The following is a 6,000-nucleotide window of genomic DNA, read 5'->3' on the forward strand; positions in this document are numbered from 1 at the left end:
CACCTTCCTCTTGCTGCCCCATCCTCTCCGCAGTTCGACTTGGCTGTGTCGATTCCTCTCTCTCCCTGTCCTGAGCTGCTGGGTAGTGTTACGCAGCAGCCGCATTCCACACAAGGGGCAGCTGCATGGCAGGGAGAGGGGAAGGGTCCCTCTAGGTACACACCCTTGTCAGGTCCACTGCAACATCGCTTAGCGCTTTGAGAGCATTAGGTGAAGGGCTGGAACCATGCGGATTTTAATATGAATGAGCGAAGGGCTGGGATGGCACCACCCCTCCTGCTCCCATTCACTGGAGAGAGAAATGATTCTATCTGCCGATCTGAAAGCGCGTTAGCCTCGGGTCTCTGGGTTTGAGCAATATTCTCCCCATTGTCCAGGTGGGAAGGCTGAGGCACACGTGGACTGGCTCGCCCCAATAGGGCGTTACCAGGCTGGCCTCATTCCTTGATGAGGTTTTTGTTGCCAAAGCAGTATTTTAGTGCAAGCTTTATCCTAGTAGCTCCTAGAGCCTCTCGAGTGGAGAGCTGTGCCCTGGCCGGCAGGGCATACGGAGCAGTCTCTGGGCAGCAGGGGACTTAACGTGCTTATGAGGAAACTGCTAGAGCGGCAGCGTTGACCTGCGGGCATCAGCTAGCTTCCCCCTTGCTGGAAACTAGACTCTAGAAGATGCTTTCTCAGGCCTTTCCTTGTATTCCCCCCAGCGCCCCGAGGATGTTAACTAGTTACAGTATGGTCGCTGCTCCCGAGCTGCTCAGCTGCATTCACTTCTTGGACCAGATCCTGTGCTCCACTTAGGACTAAATCCAGAATTGCCTCTCCCCTTGTGGGGTCCAGGACTAGCTGCTCCAAGAAGCCGTCATTAGTAGATTTTATCTCCTAGCCCGTCCTGAGGTGATGTACCCAGTCAATACTGGGATGGTTGAAATCCCCCATTATTATTGAGTTTTCTATTTTTGTTCATCCATCTTAGTATTTACACTTCTACCATTTGTACACAAGCATGAAAAGAAGCCACCGCCCAGCCCAGCCTCTGGCTTTGTAATCGGTCTCTATTTTATTAGGTCCCTTTTATAGGAAGGGATTGTACAAGGCAACAGAGCAGCGACAAGCTCCTCCCGGTTTGTGCGGCCGCATGTTCTGTACATGGCATATAAAGGGACGTTCCATAGAAAGATACCTGAGTGAAGCAGAGAGCTGTGGAGGGAGACGGGGAAAGGCAGCACTGGTTGCTGGGGAGGCTGGGGTGTGGTCTTGGAATCCGAGATGTTTGCAGTTTCCTGGCATGGGGACTCCTAGATATTTTCTGGGTGACTCCTCTCTTGGCCTGTAGACTCCAGCAAGGCCAGGGTTAAACTCACCCGAGCTTGCTGTGCTCTCAGCCTGCGCCTGCGGGTGTCCGGCTCTCCTCACTTCTGCGCTCCTCTGTTACCTGTTTAACTTCTGCTGGACTAGCTGCAGCCCATCTCATCCCATGCAGGATGCAATGTCGCTACCCCAGGTCCAGATGGGCCTGACCTCCAATAGGCAATGGGAGGTGCATAACGTGGGCACCGGCTGTCCTGTCTGAGGCAGTGGAAGCTCAGGGCCCGCTGGAAGTCCCAGCAATGGGGTGGGTACGTTACTGGTTGGGAACCATCAGCCCCTGGAATTTGAGCTGTCTGTATAGAATTCCCCTTCTGGGACCCCCATCGAGCCATAACTTCCTACTGCCCATGCAGAGGATCCGTTCTGCACTGGCTCCCTGCTGCATGCTCTTGCTTTGCTATTTGCAAACAGCCAGGCTTGCGGGGCTACGGGCTTTGGTTCTAGTCTAGCTGGAGTCTGAGGGCCAGTAGTTCTGGGGATGGATGTTAATGAACACTCATCCCTGTGGAGAGAGCCTCGGGGAAGCGATGTGGAGCTCTGCCCTCTGCAGCGAATGCCATGCAGGTCACTAATCTGAATGACAGGGCCAGCCGCGAGAGGCTATGCTGCGAGGCCGTGTTCCATGGAGGATGCCAGGCGCATGACTGGACAGAGCGGGAGTCTCTGCAGCAGCTGCTCCAGCCGAGCTAGTCTAGGACCTGCCAGGCTGGATCAGAGCCCAGGGCCATCCAGCCATCCTGTCTCCACTGGCGGCCAGCACTGCTGCTGCCCAGGCCTGTGGAGATCAGGGTAACCTGCCTCCTGGGACGTCTCCTACTCCCCTAGATTAGAGGTCGGCTCGTGCCAGGCTGGGACGGAGTTTTCCTGTTGAACTTCTTTAATCCATGGCCATCTGGCCAGGCTCCTTGGCCACTGTGCCCTTGCTCCTCTGCCCGACAGGCAAAGTGTGAGGGGACCGGGGCGAGAACACACAAGTCCTGCACTATTGCTGATCTCCCCTCGCAGCACAGTGAGGACTGCAGGGGCCAAGGCGAACTGATTCACCATCCCCATCCCTGGGCTGTCTGCAGTCTGTGGAGCATTGCAGCCCAAGTCGGGGTGCTGGGAGCCCGCATGGTGGCTTTACAGGTGCAAAGACCCTCCCCATGGGGAGAACCATCGGGCATGTACCAGGGGCAGCTCCATAGCCTGCCAGACCCTTGTGTCTGTTTTCCCCAGTGCACGTAGCCTCTGAGCAGTGACCCCAGGGTAAATACCCCAGGGGAGATCTCACGGCCCCTGCTGCCCCAGCTCGGGAGGAGATGGCCTCACCTGGACGGGGCCCAGCTCCTCTGACCTTCCGGAGGGTCCCAGTGACTCCAGCTGTGATCCGAGATCTGTGGCTAGGGGAGTTTGGTGTCTGGGCACCAGGTGCTAGACACAGCTGGAGCAAGCCCTGGAGGAGACGTCCCGGCGTGGGAGACTTCACCCCCAGCTCGCAGGCTGGAGGCTTTTTGAGATACCGGTAACAAGCTCCTGCTCCCTGCACGAGAACGAAGCATTCCCGGACTCAGCGTCGTGCTAGGAGGCGACACCTTCCAGAGAGAACCGGCGCCTTGATGAACGACCCTGGGAGTGGAGGCCAGCCGCTCCTCGGCCACCAGCCGCAGCGAGATGTCTCCTGGTGGCTCGACGTGGCGGTATGCCCAGAGTAGGAGCCGTAGGTCTCCTCCATGGCAGTAGCCTGGGGGTCAGCGGGTTACATGCCTTCCTGGCCGTGGTACGGGGTCGGGGAATGAAGGGCCCGGCCTGGAGACCTGCGATGGGAACGACTTGCTGTGAGCAACTCGGCGCAGTGTAATGGCTGGGCTGCGTGAGAGCCCTCGAGGAACCATCGGAGGCACAGCCTGGCCCCCTCCCCACACTCGCTGCTGCTACTTGGCTGCACACGAAGCACAGCTGGGAACCTCTGGGCAGTTGGGGAGAGACTTGGGCCGATCCTGCTGGATGACGGGCCGAGCAGCTGGGATCAATGAGGAGATTGGCTCGGTGACGCTTTAGATAAGCCCTTGGGAAGGGGGTTTGCCCACAAAAGGTGTTTGCCTGGCCCGGGTGAGCTCTCTTGCGCCAAATGTCCCTGTAATCTGAACATTAGGAACCAAGGAGCGGAGAGAGCCCATGGGTAGAGAGGGGTCATGGGCAAGAGAAGGAGCAGATGGGAGACGCGCCCAAAGAAGATGATCAAAGCGACGTGTAGAGGAGCAAGAGGAAATGCTGGGTTCCTGGAGCAGAACTTGGAGTGAGGGGAAGAGAACAGAACGGTGGGCTGGAGGGGGAGCTGTCAGGGCTGCAGTGTACCTCCTCCTGGGGTTAAAGGCTCTCCTGCTGATAGGTGTAATGTCTCCAGCCCTGGGATTTTGGCCCATGCTTTCTCTAGAGCATTGCCTCCAAGTCTGGTGCTGTCCCAACCATTCAGCTTCTGCCGGTTGTTCCTAGGCTTCTGCTTTGTGGCCAAGATGCCAGTGTGTGTCCAAAACACAAGAACAGCCAGATTGGGTCAGACCAAGGGTCCATCTAGCCCAGTATCCCGTCTCTGACAGTGGCCAATGCCAGGTGCTTCAGAGGGAATGAACAGAACAGGGCAATTGTGTGATCCATCCCCCGTCATCCAGCCCCAGCTTCTGGTTGTCAGAGGCTTAAGGACACCCAGAGCAGGGGGTTGCATCTATGACCATCTTGGCTAATAGCCATTAATGGACCTATCTGCCAGGAACTTACCTCTTTCTTTTTTTGAATCCAGTTATACTTTTGGCCTTCACAACATCCCCTGGCAAAGAGTTCCACCGGTTGACACTGCATTGTGTGAAGAAATACTTCCTTGGTTGTTTTAAACCTGCTGCCTGTTGAATCAGAGGCCACCCGCTGAAATTATGTGTTATGTGAAGGGGTAAATAACACTTCCCTATTCACTTTCTCTACACCAGTCATGATTTTATAGACCTCTATCATATCCCCCCTTAGTCGTCTCTTTTCCAAGCTGAAAAGTCCCAGTCTTACTAATCTCTCCTCATACGGAAGCTGTTCCATCCCCCTTATCATTTTTGTTGCCCTTCTCTGACCTTTTCCCATTATCTCTTTTTTGAGATGGGGTGACCAGAACGGCGCATAGTGTTCCAGGGGTGGGGGTACCATGGACTGGTACAGTGGCATTAGGATATTGCTAACACGCTGTTGCTTTTTTGACGGCCGCTGCACTTGGAGTGGATGTTTTCAGAGAACTCTCCACCGTGACTCCAAGATCTCTGTCTTGAGTGGTACCAGCTTATTTAGACCCCATCGTTTCGTCTGTATAGTTGGAATTATGTTTTCCAGGGTGCATTGCTTTGCATTTATCAACATTGAATTTCATCTGCCGTTTTCGTGCTCAGTTCCCAGTTTGGTGAGATCCCTTCGTAGCTCTTTGCAGGCTGCTTTCAACTTAACTATCTTGAATAGTTTTTATCGTCTGCAAACTTTGCTACCTCACTTCCTTTTTCCAGATCATTTATGAATACGTTGAACACAGACGCCAGGGGGGATCCCGCTATTTACCTCTCTCCACTGTGGAAACTGACCATATTCCTACCCTTTGTTTCCTGTCTGTTAACCAGTTACTGACCCATGAGAGGATCTTCCCTCTAATCTCATGGCAGCTTACTTTGCTTAAGAGCCTTGGTGAGGGACCTTGTCAAAGTACCCTATAGCCACTGGATCCCCCTTGTCCATGTTTGTTGACTGCCTTGTAATTCCCATGCTCAGCTGGGACTGGTCCTGGAGGCTGTGGAAGGAGGAATGAGACTAGAGCCGTGAGCCTAGCAGGGGACACCCTAGTCTGTTGGAGTCGTAGGTTCCCATGATATATATTGTTGGTCGTGTGCAGTGCTTAATTTGTGCCACGGCACCTCTTTGATTACAAATTAAGCACTGGACGCACGGCATCCCCGGTCAGGGGGGCTTGAGGAGAGGGAGCTCTGCCCAGGCTGGGTGGCTGTGGCCATAGGTCTCTGTTCTGGGGGGAGGCCATGACAGACAGCAGCAAGGGCCAGGAAGGAGAGTGTTCCCCCAAGCCAGCCTAGCGCCAGCCAAGCAAGCATGGGGAGAGTGTACGGAGCTGTGTGGGTGCAGCTCCATACCCTACCCCAGTTTTGAGCACCATGGGGAATCTGTACAAATGGGACCTGGGGGCTTCCCCAGCTGCTGGATGCTGGTGCAATTCCCTGCCGGCCAGGCCCTGCCCCACTGCTTCCCAAGAGAGGTTGTGCAAAACAGGTGCGTTCAGTGCGCCTCTCTCCCACCCCCTCTGAAAAAGGAGAGAGACCAGCTCTTCCTGGAGCACCTGCCAAAGGGCCTTGCAGCTGGGCTGAGAGCCCCAGCAAGGGCTGAGCCAGACACCAGCTTCTCCCAGTGCAGCTTCCGGGGCCTGTGAGAACCGGAGTCTCCTGGCTCCGGCTGGCGGGCGGTGCTCATTGGTTACGGTGTCCAGGGGGCACCTCTGTGCTTTCTCTGGGGCTGCCCATGATGCTGGGGAGGAGCTTCCTGTAGACAGCCCCCACCCCCCTCCTTCAGCCCCCCACCCCACACAGCACTGGAAAGGCCAGGTTGTTTCCACATGGCTCT

This window comes from Lepidochelys olivacea (assembly GCF_965140295.1).
Source record: "Lepidochelys olivacea isolate rLepOli2 genome assembly, chromosome: 11".
NCBI classification, from domain to species: Eukaryota; Metazoa; Chordata; order Testudines; family Cheloniidae; genus Lepidochelys; species Lepidochelys olivacea.